Here is a 14,893-nt window from a genome sequence, read left to right on the forward strand (position 1 = left end):
GCTAAGTAAAAATTGTTACCGTCTAGTAATTGTTGGCAGCCAAAGATCCATCAAAGTTGCTTTCCATTTAATGGGAATAACTTCTGTTCACTGTATGTCATTTTACTTAATTCTAGAAAATGTGATATACTGTTCTCTTTTGTATGGCTGAACATGTAACACCACATTTAATCTAAATCTGTCCCAGAAGGCTAAACTCTCCTATTGAATTTTTCAGTCCTCTTAAGAACATTACTGTGAATATTAACGCAATTAATCCATGACCAAATATCAGAAATTGTTGGATATTTATTACCAAATGATGGTTTGGTAATCCTCCTGGGGCTTCTTACTGGAAATGGTCACCCAAAAAGAAATGAATTAATCTCTTGTCTGCTGGTAGCTGCTTGTCTATTGGTAACCTCACATTGGAAAAAAAGAAAAAAAAGCCCAACTATTGAGGAATGGTACAAAAAAATATGGGAGATTGTGGTTACGGAGAAATGAATACACCAATTATATATCCAGGAAAATAGAAAGAGGACAGCTGGATAGTTAGATATTTGGTTACCTTTTATTCAGTAGTCAAAATACATTCACCTGTGAAAACAAACAAAAAACAGTACACCTGTCCAATTTTTTTTAATATTAACATTTGATAGACATACCTGGTCTTTTAAATATGTGTGTATAGAGATTTCACTCAATTTAATAAAATCACTAGAAATTACATAGGTGTTGTGGTGATGCTGACTCTGTAATATGGTAACACCCTGTTAAATAGAAAGATCTGATCACTATCTTCCTGAATAATGTCTCTTTAAACAAAAGCTAACTGTAGTAATGATTGTTTTGTTTATTATATTTATATGGCAAGGATTTGTAAAATTCTTAAAACTTCCTAAATAAATAGTTAAAAAATTAAGACAATTATTCATACCATTTTCTTCAGGAATATTCATATAACCTTTGAGTATGTAAGTTCTGGATATAATTTTTGTCTCTGTTCAGTTGAAAATGTTACTACCAATGGGTGCCAATGTGGCTAGTGATTAGAGCGTAAGACATGAATTGCAGTGTGACCTTGGGACATTCACTTAGCATCTGACTTTCAAATATGTTGTACACCTAGAATTCTCATTGCCTTTGGTTTTGGGTACCCAGTAGAGCCCTGCAAATCTGCAGATATCTGCTTTATATCCGCGGACCATGGATTGGATGCGGATACAAATTTTGTATCAGTGCAGGGCTCTAGTACTCAGCACTTCTTGCAAACTTTACTTCTATAGCCTTATTTACAGTAGGGAAATGTTTGAAAAGTTCCCTACCATTGTAAATATTAGTTCAGCTGAATTGACCGTGGCAATGTTGGGAGCCAGTGACCTCATCTGGCCTGTACCCATTGTGGTCTTCCATGACAGCTTGTATAGGGCTAGGATAGACACACTTTCTGCAGTTTGTAGGAAGTGTGCTGGCATCCCAGTAGATAAAGCACTGAGTGAGACTTGAGAGACCTACATTCTGTTCCCAGCTCTGCCACCAGCCTGCTGTGTGATCCTGGGCAAGTCACTTCCTTCTCTGTGCCCTAGTTTCTCCATAATTATACTTGTATTGTAAGTGTTTTGAGCTCTAGGGATGAAAAACACTACATACATATTATTATTATTATTATTATCCCTGCATGGCATTTCCCCGGCAGTTCCTCAACACAGCTCCATATGGGGTTTCAATGGGCCTTGCACTGGAACAGGGGAAAATTTCAGCCTAAATGAAGAAAAGAGGAAGAAGTTTATATATAACCTCCATGTGTTTGTTGGACTGTTAAAAGCCGAGTTTATTATATTTCTGAGATTAGACCAGGCTGCAGCTACTGTGCTTGACCACAGTCCAAAAGCAATTTTTGTATATACATTTAACAAACTTTGGTTCAGAATATGGTAAAAATATATTAGAGGGCACAGGAGCTACCTATACATGTGCCCTGAAGAGTTAGGTGGCAGAAATGTGCACTAACTGTAGTATGAGAGTGGTCACCCTATGGGAGCAATGCCCTCATGCTTAAAACACTGCACTGGCATTCCAGTTAGCAGGTTCAAATTCTGACTGCCACAGTTGCCTTGTGAAGACTGTGCCCCATTTGTACAATGAGGATACAGAAGAACCTCCAAGTTATGAACACTGTGGGAATGGATGTTGTGCGTAACTCTGAACAAAACATGATGGTTGTTCTTTCAAAAGTTTACAACTGAACCTTGACTTAATACAGCTTTGAAACTTTACTATGCAGAAGAAAAATGCTGTTTTTAACCATCTTAATTTAAATGAAACAAGCACAGAAACAGTTTCCTTACCTTTTTTTTTAAACTTTCCCTTTATTGTGTGTAGTAGTTTACATTTAACACAGTACTGCATTGTATTTGATTTTTTTCCCCTTTTTTCTTTTTGTCTCTTCTGCTGCCTGATTGTGTACTTCCGATTCCAAATAAGGTATGTGGTTCACCAGTCAGTTTGGAACTCTGGTCATAACTCTGAGGTTCTGCTGCAATGGTATAATACTGCTCTACCTCACAGGGTTGTTGTAAGAGTAAATTCATTAACATTTGTGAGGCACTCAGCTACGATGGTGATGGAATAATATAACTAGACAGTTAGCTGTAGCCCTAAATAGAAAGCATTACAATATCTTTATCCGGGGGTGACAAAGATATTTATACCTGTTCAGAGATCTGTATCAGAGAGGAAAGTTGCATTGTCCTGGCCAGGCAAAGATGGTAAATTTCTATCTTCAGTGTTCCAGCAGAGTCCAAATGTAATAATTTTTAGGATACAGTGCAAGATATTTGTTTACTCTCTCATTCTTAATTTGGAACCACAGCCAGACAGTATTTATCCCAGCAGTGGGAGAGGCTGGTAGAGGCAGGGATGAGTTTGATTTGTGCCTACTGTTAGCAACATTTAATTTTAATATCCAAGGTCAAAATTTATAAACCTGGATATTGGATATTGTTTGTTTCTACTATGTTCATGGAACGAGGACTTTGTGTATATTCCTTGTAAATAAATGGGATTGTATCAAAGAAATACCTGACTGGCGTCCTTAATTTCTCCTAACAAACAACCCAGAAAGCCCTCAGTATTGGCTAACCTTTGGGCCTAAAAGCGGCAGCAATACTTAATCTACATTTTTCCTGATATAGCTTAAATCTATAACTTCATTTTTTATCCTGATTGACTAATGAAAAATATTTCCTTTGTCTTTCTAATCTATTTAAACTGTAAATTCTAAAGGGCGGGGACTGACTCTTACTATATGTAGCACAATGGGTCCTGGATCTCCATTAGGGCCTGTACATGAGTAATACAAATCATAAAACTGTCTCTTGTTCATGTAATTCATTTATCAATCTGAAGACAGTTTGCATTTTTCCCTGAGTCTTTTCTTTGGAATGAACATCCACAGTTCTTTCCTCATATGTCTAATTTTCCAGGTCTTTCATCTTGCCATTTTATGCCCTCTCTCCATTTTTTCTTTTCTTTGTAAATATGGTGCAAAGAACTGAACTTTCTAGTCTAGTCTGTTCAGTACAGGCTTTTATACCACACTCATCACCGTAGTATTTGAGTACCTTCCAATAGTACACTAAGTAATGTGACTACACATCTGTCATCTGTGGGTTGTTTTCTGATTCTCTCCCCAGAGGCTACGTGTGCAGTGGAGTGTCTTGTTTTGGTAAACTGTTTTTTAGTAGTGTTATTTTTATTTATTAAATAGTTATACCTGTTGCTGTGTGTTTATATTAGAGAAGGACAGGTCAAAGAATGTGCCTTGCACTTGGAGACAGGGGCGGCTCTACAAAGTAGGCTGCCCCAAGCAGCGCGGAGCGCTGCGCCGCCCTTCCCCAGTCCCGCGGCGGGTCCCCTCTTCCCGCGGCTCCGGCATCCTGGGGAGGGCGGCATTTGGCTCCGGTGGAGCTCCCGCCGGCATGCCTGCGGCAGGTCCACCGGAGCCCGGGACGAGCGCACCTGCCGCAGCCATGCCTGCGGGAGCTCAACCGGAGCCGCGGGAAGACGGGACCCGCCGCAGGCATGACTGCGGCAGGTCCGCTCGTCCCGGGCTCCGGTGGACCTGCCGCAGGCATGCCGGCGGGAGCTCCACCGGAGCCAATGCCGCCCTCCCCAGGATGCCGCCCCAAGCGGGTGCTTGGCCCGCTGGTGCCTAGAGCCGCCCCTGCTTGGAGAGGAAGGTTGTGAGGTTTGTGATGGTTCTTTGTTTGTGGAGGAGTCTGCACCACTGTTTCCAACCACCCCCAGAAAAAGTTCTGCCTTCCGTACAAATGTGCTCTTATTGTTGAGAGTTCCATTGTGCCAGAGGAGCACAGCTGTTGACTGTGGTCTTCACGCTGGAGCTTTAGACAGTCTTTTAGGTATTCTGCCCACCGGCAATGGAGCACTTAGAAAATAAGGACTTCTGCAGCAGAGGCCTAGCTAGAGCTGAGTAACATGGAATAATTATCTCACTTGTTTCACGTGACTTTTTTTTTCTTTTGCAACAGTGCCTCATTGTTATCAGTTTCTATTATAGTTTGAAATTATAGTACCATCTAGTGGTCATCTCTGGATTTTTATATGGATGGGAGTATGAGAGAGGGAGTAGAATTGTCAAGATGGCCACTTAGGCAACAGTTTGTTGTAATGAAATATACTGCTGATCTTACTTCCTGATTCTTGTCCATTTCATACTCTGCCAGTCTACAGCACTGCAGCTCTGTGGGACTACTGCTTAGCTAGAGTTCCCTTATTTTATATTTCTACATTTAATCATTCTTTCCTTCTTGAACTACTTTACATTTTTCTTAATTTATTCTAATTTAATTTCAGACCATTTTTCTCATCTATCGAGCTCATGTTGTATTTTATTTCTATCCTCTAATATTTCTGCATAGCATACCTCCAATGTTGAATAATATTGTACCCAGACCATCATTTAGTAGTGGTCCAACTTTCCCTCTAGTATTTTCTTATCTTCTGATTACATTTAAACTAATCTTTCTTATCTAAACACTTTAGATAACATTAACTAATTTTGCTTTTTATGTTGCCTTTTTCTTTTAACTGTGTATATGTATATAATGTATTATATATACACACACACACACACACACACTCGACTTACCTTCCATGTCATCATTCCCCTTATAAAGTTCTTTTTTACCCAAAGATATTTGATTAACTCTGTGTGATGTCATACTGACTTTTTGTCCTTCTATTTTCCTTTTTCAATTTATTTTTTCTGTCTCTAAATTATGGTGTCTTTCAGGATACTCCAGCTTTTTGCCCATACTCATGAATTGTAATATTTTCTCTCATTGCTGCTCCATACACACTAATACTGTATTCCTAATTCCTCAAAATTTATTTTCCTGTAACCTAATGCAGTTATACTGCAGTGTCTTCAGTCCTCAGTCTGGTGAGCATTCAAGTACTTCATAATTAATAGCACCAGATCTGGTATAGTTTACTTATAAAATGTCTCCTGAAGGAGGAGGGACCTGATATTCCTTAAAACATTCAGAAACATTATCTGAAGTGATATTTTTAAGTAATTAATATATAGCAACATCCTCCTCAATGTCTAAGTAGTCTTAGTGGCAGAAGCGTTTGTCGTACGTCATTTCTGGATGCCTGGAATAAATATCACCAAGAGTACATTTGCTTTTTCTTATCTGAAAGATCTGTGTGTCATCTTCGCCAACACTTAATAGCACAATCTGCGGATATCTGGAAGCAATCTGGGGACAGTTTGGTAACTATTGCAGAGTTCTCATTGATTAACTTATACCAAGATGTAGAAAGACCAAGACTAGACCATTTTTTTCATTTTTCACTATACTTTATGTTCATCTTGTTCAACCAGCAGCATGCTCAGTAAGTTTGTTGTTAGGACTGCCATTATACCCCATACTAAAAACATTGCTCTCTACTGTTAACTACATATTTCTAGAGAAATGAAGAGGATGTGTCAGCTTTTATGTGATTGGCCATCCAGATAGTTTTAAATCACATTGCTTTAACCAAATGATTTAATTGGGGTTGGTCCTGCTTTGAGCAGGGGGTTGGACTAGATGACCTCCTGAGGTCTCTTCCAACCTAATCTTCTATGATTCTAAATCAGGATCCTGCAGGACAATGCCTCATTCCATGTGCACCTTAGAAGATACATATATTCACTGTACATCTAAATTAAAAACACATACATATACAATGGAGCCTTCCTTCATTTAGAATCTTGGTACAGTAACTAAGGCCTCAATCCAGCAAAGCACTTAAGCACATGCTTAAAGTTAAGCATATGTATGTGGAGATTAATGGAAGGAGGAGGCACACATCAGAGCCCTGGGGGGCTCCTGTTAGGGCCCTAGTGGGGCTCTGGGTGTTCGCTACTTCCCACCACCCAACACAGATGTAATGAGGTTGAGTAGCGTCCGCAAAAGAGAAACTAACAACTAATTATTCCTCAAGAAAGGCTTTTAATGACTTATGACTATAAAGGCAACACAGACAGAATGTGCCTAATGACAATGTGCCTAATGACTTTAATTGTAGTAGCCTTAACCTATTTATAACATTATCTAATCAATTTATAAACTTTTATTGACTTTTATGATAACTTGATGGTAACTTATACTGAAGACAGGCACAGCGGCTTGCAAAACTACTATGATTTATAACCTACTAACTTTAACAACACTGTACCTGTTTCCAGCAAGGCACAAAACATATACAGTTACTATATATTGATTAAACCTATAGTATTAATACAGACTTAAGATTAACCAGCTCGAGCATTACCAGACCGTTTTAATTCATACCTCACCCTGCTTTCGTCCAAAGATACGTTACCTTTCAGTTGACCATTCCCTGCACTGGCCAGGCACAGATAGTCAGTGAAGCGCAAGTCCCTTTGGTTCAGGGGGTGTATGTGAGCCTGACAAAGAGTGATCTCTTTTAGGTCAACAACACACACACACACTTGCGCCTCTGCATCTTATTTATACGATATTTGCTGGCCATGCTTCAAAACAAGTCAACCAATCAAGGTGGCCAAATATTCCAGGGTGGCATTTGTGGTTGTTTTGAATTTATGAACTATGCACCTGTGCCCAGCTCATCTCTTCTGTATGTAGCTAGTTGTGGTCAATTTGCTAGACTTAAAAAACCCTAAATCAGCTTAAAGAAGTGTCTGGTTGCAGAGCATAGTAACCACAAGTCTGTATCAACCTTTACAGAGTTTCCTTCTTAATCTATAAAGTTTCCTAGATAGATTATGCTTATGCTTGCAGGATTCTACTATACTCGCTTCTTACAACTTCCGGAAGTTTGAGGCCTAATAGTACTTAGCCTGACACTACTTGACAAGGCTTATGCACATTAAGCACAATGTATAGCCCCTTTGTCTTCAGGGAGATGAGCATTGGTGTCAGTGGAACTATTCACATGCTTAAAATTGTGCACGTTATAGTACTTTGCTGGATCAGTGCCTAAATCAATCAATGATACCCAGAGTGTTGTGCATATGGAAAGCTGTCTTTTTCTAAACCCTAATAATTCCACAAAAATAGAATTAAATTTCCACTGAAATGCTTAAAAGCTCTCCCCCTTAGTGAAGGCTATTTCCCTGTCAAATTTCAACTTTCTAAATACAGACAAGGTGAGTGAAGTAATATTTTTTATTGGACCAACTTTTGTTCGTGAGGGAGATAAGCTTTCTGTGTGGCTCAAAAGCTCGTCTCTCTCACCAAAAGAAGTTGATCCAATAAAAGATATTACCGCACCCACCTTGTCTCTCTAATAGACCGGGACCAACCCAGCTACAAAACTGCATACAACTTTCTAAACAGTCATTTTAGTCCTAGTGATGCTCAAAACCAGTATATATAATAATGAAAGTCTTCCCCACCCCCACTTTCCTCATTTTCTAAAATGACTGAATCATTTTTTGCTTTCTAAATACATAAACTGTTGGGCAGACACCAGGACTGGAAAATATAAGCCGAATAGGTAAAAAATTTCAGAAAACTATGTGAGACTGTAAACAAGGGGTTATAATGGAAATGCTTATTCAGTCTTAACTAAGCTCTTGCTAGCACTTTAACTATAATACATAGGAATTCCCATTTATTTTTAAAAATCAACGTATAGAGCCAAACTCCATACGCAACTTCCATTGACTTCATGGACATGAGAGTTTTGTAAGGTGAGCAGGATTTTGTCTATAGTTAGTATCCAGAGTGCTAGCGACAATAGCTTACTTCACTTACCGGGCATTATTAAATAGGGTGTGCTGGATACCATTAACAATTTTAGGAGCACAACTTTATGGTAATAGCAGATGTTGCTGGATGTGGTGGTCTTAGGCTTATCTTCCCATACTATGGAAGTGTGTAATAGTGTACTCTTGCTGGCAGTCAGGCCCACTGAGAGAAATCTGGGGCCCCAGTACATCTTGTTCACTGGGGACCCATCCCTCCCATTTCATTTTATTTACACAGACATTACAGACATTTGAGGGGGCCCTGAACTTGGGGCTCCAGTACTGTTGTCCCCCTCCCCCCCTCTTCCCCTCACGTCAGCCCTGTTGACAATATTTGTCAGATCTGAACCAAAAAACAAAACCAAATCCCTGCTATGAATTTTACCACTGCTACCCGGACAGTTTCTTCTGGCTAAGGATCTCTTAGTTCCCTTCTCTAGCATGCAGAGATGATATTACTATGTGAACAGACTCAGTCCTCCCATTGCTCTAGCACAGAACTCACACACACTGGTTTAGTGCCCGAATTCATCTCTCTTCCCAGAGTTCTGCTTTTATAGCCAGTTCACATCGCTTAGGCTGAAGTAGTGTTGCCAATTTTCTACTCGCACAAAACTGAACAGTGCAGCGTGTCCACAATATGCAGCCTGTTTTGAAAACATGACACAAGTGCACCCTAAAGGTTCAGAAACCAGAAAGCAAATCTAAAGCATCTAAAATTTATTAGTTTTTAAAAAATCTTATTTTCTGAGGATTCACTTAGGATTTCTGAACTCTTCAGGCTAGTAATAACGAGCTTTGTCATTCTGCTCCCTCGCTTGCCCATCATAGATGCCAGGCCAGAGCGCCATCAGCACAGACTGGCAGGAGCAGCTGACCAAAGAGTGGCCATTCCTCTGGGCTCCCTCAGCCCCATCTCATCTGTCCTCCACTCCCCTACCTACTGCAGCAGAGCTCCTCGGGGGCACTGAACAAGTGCTGGTGATGGAGGTACGTGTAACTTTGAACTAATGTCCCTTTCGCCATGTTCTTGTTTTCAGGCCTCAGGAGCGTAGGAGATGCAGTTGTGGCAACCCCAGCAGAGTATGGTACATACGCTCTGTACGTGCCCGTGCCTGCAAGCCACTGACTAAAAAGTCTTGTTTTGCTTTTTGCTTTTTTAAATGAGAAACCTCCTGGGAATAAAGAAAATAGCTCCCGGTTTTATAAATATGAACCAAGCTGTATTTGATGTCTTCTACTTGTGCCCTTCCTTTCCTGGGGACTGGGAAGAGCTGAGGAATGCTCAGAATTGTCAGAGCCGTCACTGAAGAAGGGTGCAGAGATGCATTCTGGGATTGCACTGAGCGGGCCAGTTGTACTGGTGCTGTGAGTAGGCTGGCAGTACATCAGCAAAAATGAATACAGATTCATGCAGCAATAGATACTCTCTGACCCCATCTTTTATATATTCATGCACAGAGAAGCTCTGCAGAGTCAGTGTTTGTAAAGCAGCCCCCCGAATCCAGTCCCATCACATTGCCCCTGCACAGTGGAACTACACCAGGTTCTTTTGCCAGGGACACTGCTGCAGAGGCTGGGCCTGGTTTGGCCTCAAGAATGTTTTATTTCACGGAGGAAAAGATCACTGTAGCAGCGCTTAACAAGAGATGGCCTACCTGGAAAATAGCCCCTGCTAACTGCAGCTGGTGTCTTTTTTGTTTGTTCTTGGGACAGTGGGAATGGGAAGGGTAATGAGTCTGGATAGCCATATATTCCCTCCAAGCCCCAAGCTATTATTGCCAGACGGAGCCAAGGATTTTTCCTTAATTTTGTGGCAATAGCATCTTCTATTTTCTTTACTCCCACCTCCTTTGCAAAGCCGGAGAATAGGAGGGGGAGATAATTGCCTCGGAATGCAGCACTTAACCCCTCTGAAAAGTGATAATTGCTGCATTCCAAAGGGATTAGCATAGTGGGATCCACTTAAACCTTCTGGGCACAAGGGAAAATTTGCAGAGGTTTCCTGCAGTTGCTAAGAGACCAGCTCAATTCCACCAATGTTAGCAACAGTGTGTGAGCCCTAGTGTTCCAGCCACTGGAGTTTTATGCACCAGAGCCCCAGCCATGTGAGCTGTGTGTGGAGCCCCATTGATTTCAGTCCTTCAGTGCTGGAGTCTACCTACATTGCAGGACTGGGGACTATGTCATCTAGGAGCCCTTCTCAGAGCAGGTCTAAATGACACTGTGCATGACCATCCTATATGAGGACTTCCAACACTGCAACAGTGAACATTTTTTTTGCAACATTTTTTTGTCTCTAGTGTAGACAAGGCTTAAGTGGATTTTCATTAGAACCAACTTCACTGTAAGGGAATTGCCCTGTATTTGATTATTGTAAATGTGCCCAGGAAATGTTTGGCATGTTTTGAAAACATCTATAAACAAAAGAGCCCTGTGATTGTATTCATGTAGGGGAGATGGATATGACAGATGGGTTACCTTAATTTTAGTGTGCAGTAGAGGGAACTTATGGTAGACATTTGATATTATTTCAGCTGGTTTCCCAGGTACCTGATCTTTTTCTGTCCATATGATTTCTGCGATTTATCTGATACATAGCTAATGCTGTAAAATCTGAATAATGAGGAAAGAAAGCCCTAGACCTTACCAAAAAAAGTGTTTTTCTCTGCCTTACTGACTGTACCAGTTTCAGCAGAATAGGTCCCGCTAATATGCCTTTTAGATTGCACGGAAAACAAATCTTATACCATTCTCACTCAGATAGTGCTACACAGAATTATAGTATTTGATTAGATCCATCTGCTATGACGAAGGCTAATTTGCATTTGTTTTAATCATTTGAAACTGACATAAAAATGCCAGTTTTCAAAAGGATAATGTGAAGAAAAGGCTTTTGAAGATTTCCTGTCAGAACTAATTGGGTGGAACTATAACAGCCTGCCTTAAATGGAAATACTGGTTTTGAAGTAGAATATTAACTATACATGTATGTTTTTAAAAGAATCCCTGCTCTCTCCCGTTGGCTTAGAGCGGCTACATTAGAGAGCTTACAGCAGCGCAGCTGTATTGGTGTGGGTTCACCTCTGTAAGTTCTCTAGTGTAGCCAGAGCCTGAGTCACTTATCTCCTGCTATCCCTCAGGCCTCAAATGCACATCTTTCCCTTACAGAATATAGTTTTCAGAGTTTGTTGTGCTGTTCACAGTATCTTCTTGGGACTGAACCATGCTTTTTTCTACTCACACTGGGACCACTCATAGAAGTTAGGTGAGTAGGATTTGGCCTTTGGTTGTCCCTTTACGCAGACACCTATTACAATTACTGATAATCATCTAATCCCTAAATGCCGATTTTACTAAACCAATGAAAAAATATTTCCATCAATAATAATCTAAGTGGACATATAGGCAAAGTAAGAAAAATGCTGCTTGAGTACTTTGATTTAAGGATATTTACTTTGTATATTTGACATGTGATGCTGGCAATTTGTGTTTTAACCATTATAAAGATGTAACTTTTTCAATCGCAGCATCTACTGTCATTAAATAATTGTGTGACTCTCCCCATGATTTAAAGAGGAAAAAAATAAAAAATGCTTAAAAATATCAACATTAGCCATCTAAATTATAAAAAAAATAAAAATTTAATTCTGCCACCCTAACTATAGTAAAGTTAATGGGAGTTATGCCAACACAGAGAAACAAGGATAGACCCCACAGAGTTCAGTTATTTCTATGAGCAACTCTAAAGATATAACAGCATGTTACTCATGTCAGCAGTTACTTGAAGGGTGTGAATTGGGCCACTAGAACTAAAATGTGCTTCCATGTGTTCTATATTTAACACTAGATTGCATACTACTATATGGTACCACGCAGAACATCAATCCTACCAATTTAGCTCTGCAGCTAGAATTTACTATGGGACAAGGGAATGAAAAATTGAAAAAGGTGGAGTGGGGGAGACCTCCACCCCCCATGAGCCCAGCTGCTCTTCAGGGAAGAGTATATAGCCTTATGGCCAGTCCCACTCACTTTCTAAATTCTAACATACAAATGAAGACCTCAGTCCTGCAAACACCTGCATGGAGTCACTTTTACTACAAGAAGCAACAGAGAGTCCTGTGGCACCTTTAAGACTAACAGATGTATTGGAGCATAAGCTTTCATGGGTGAATACCCACTTCGTCAGACGCGTGCTTCAATACATCTGTCTTAAAAGTGCCACAGGACTCTCTGTTGCTTTTTACAGATCCAGACTAACACGGCTACCCCTCTGATACTTTTACTACAAATAGATTATACACAGTGTCAGTGTGGGTGTAAGGGCCTGCCTAGATAGATGGATGGATGGATCCCTTTGCAGGATCAAGACCTAAACTGGGTTCCTAACTGATTTGTTTTGAAGTATAAAAGAATTAAAAGTAGATATTGGAATAAAAGCTGTTGCTGAAAGTGCAGAGGAGCGTATGGAAGGAGGAAGGGTCTGAATAGATCAAGCAATCTAAAAAAAAGTGCTTGATATTATTTAACAATAAAAGTTCTTCATAGTGGAGAAAGGGGCATATACTTAATATCGGGCACTATACTTTATGGTGGAAGGGTATGTTATAAACACTCCCTTTCCCCCCTTAATAAATCTGTGAATTATAAAAAGGTTATTGAGAATGAAAGAAGATGCCTCTGTCTGGTAGCAGTAAGTCCCAGCAGGGGATGTATTGTTAGACTGCTGGAGCACTTCTCAGAGGGTTGAAGACCTATTCAGTCTCCAGCCTACTTCCTAACAATGCACTGAGGCGTGCACCAGTAGCCATCTAATGCATATCCTGCTGGGGCTTACTGCTGTAATCAATTGTGTGTAGCAGCAGGTATGAGAAAGTAATGGCATCCCTGCTGGCGTTTATTAAGTATTTTTCTAAATGATTCATTTTACTTTGAAGTTACACACCTTCTTTTAACGTGTGTACAAGTGTTATTACATTATATACTACCTTGATTGCTTGTTTTCCTAAATTTCCTGTTACTCAAAACGGCATCAAACTGTCCTTTATCTAGTACACTGAATATCTGTTCTATTCTCCAAACTTAGGCCTTGATCCTGTAAACGCCTAACCAGGTGTGCATTTTTTTTATTATTGTAACAGAGTAGGCCCCAACCAAGATCAGAGCCCCATTGCGCTAGTCACTGTTTACGAACACATTCGGAGAAAGTCTCTGTCCTGAGGAGTTTACACTCTAAGCAAGGCAGACAAAAGGATGGAGGGGAAACAAGCACAGACGTAAAGTGAGTTGCCCACTGTCACACAGCCAGTCAGCCAGTGAGCTGGGGCTTGAACCCTTCTAAATTCCAGTCTAATGCCCTTCCACTAGACAACACTGCCTCCTTAACTTTACCCACATGAGGAAGTCCCATTGAATGTAAGTAAAGTTACAAACATGCTGAAGTGTTTACAGGGTTGTGTCCCTTTGACGTGTTATTAATCAAAATTGTAATGCGTGTGATGTCTTTGCCCATCTTCTACTCAGAACTCAGAGGCTTAACAGACATTGTCAGTGTTGCCTATGCAATTTTTCACTCTTTTTGAAAATGCCTTCCTCACCCAGTATATAACAAATATCCACCATGTTTAATAGTACAGCAGGTATATGAAATTTTAAAATCTGGTTCTATGTATCTCAATGGTAAATCATTCCAAGTGCAAAATGTGCATTATATATACCCTCTTGTCTGTCAGCCTTCTGAAGGATAGAGTGGTATGAAGACTGAAAACAAGGGAGAAGTACAAGATGTTTTAAACAATGTATGTTTAATTTACTTGACATAAATAAAGCCATCTGTAATTTCATTTTCCAGATTTCACATTTCTGATTTAAATAATTTGTAATAAGAATGTGAGAAGCCCAATGCTGTGCAGAGCAAATTTGGCTTTAAAGTGAGGTCTGTTATCTTGGGAGGAATGGTCTCGACTATCTGTAGTTAGCTTTATCACATCAAATGAGTAAAGAATGCAGCAGCAGGAGTCTTTTTAATTAGTCTACATGTTTACATTGGTGATCTGGTTCTTTGTTCATGTGTGGGAAGGAGAGGGGGGCTGCTACCTTGGTTAATGTGTGATTTACTGAAGTTGTGCTTTTCTTGTTAGCTTAGCTTTTATGATGGTTGTATTGATTGATGATTTATTGCACTGTTATTAAGAAACTAACCTTGAAGAATAAGATAATGGCTACCAAGGGGGGGGGGTTAAACTAAAAACTAAAATCTTCTGAAATTGAGGCATCAAACAGAAGTGACAGATTGCCCTTTACACTTTGCCTAGCCATTCAGTTTTTGTATGCCATCAGCAACTTTGTATGTCCTCTTACTCATCTCTACTTATATAGCCTCTGATACTGTGAAGGTGATATGTTAGATATTCCTTTGTCCTTTTTTTGCTTATTCTTTTATTTACGATATCAATTTGCTAATCTGCACACTGCATGATCTCTCCCCTCAGCACAGATTTAATGTAATAGCAGGAACAGCAGTGTAATGATACCACCCTCCTACTACTAAGACAGCATTACTTTTACAAGACAAGCAACAAAACATTTCATAGTGCACGG

At 40.0% G+C, this 14,893-nt stretch overlaps 1 protein-coding gene across 3 annotated transcripts in view; it reads right to left on the reverse strand.

The window, feature by feature from the left end:
* PTBP3 (polypyrimidine tract binding protein 3) overlaps positions 1-14,893 on the reverse strand; it is a 160,292-nt gene that overhangs the window by 114,770 nt on the left and 30,629 nt on the right. The window lies entirely within an intron of this gene.

This window comes from Mauremys reevesii, linkage group 6 (genome assembly GCF_016161935.1).
Source record: "Mauremys reevesii isolate NIE-2019 linkage group 6, ASM1616193v1, whole genome shotgun sequence".
Lineage (NCBI taxonomy): Eukaryota > Metazoa > Chordata > Testudines > Geoemydidae > Mauremys > Mauremys reevesii.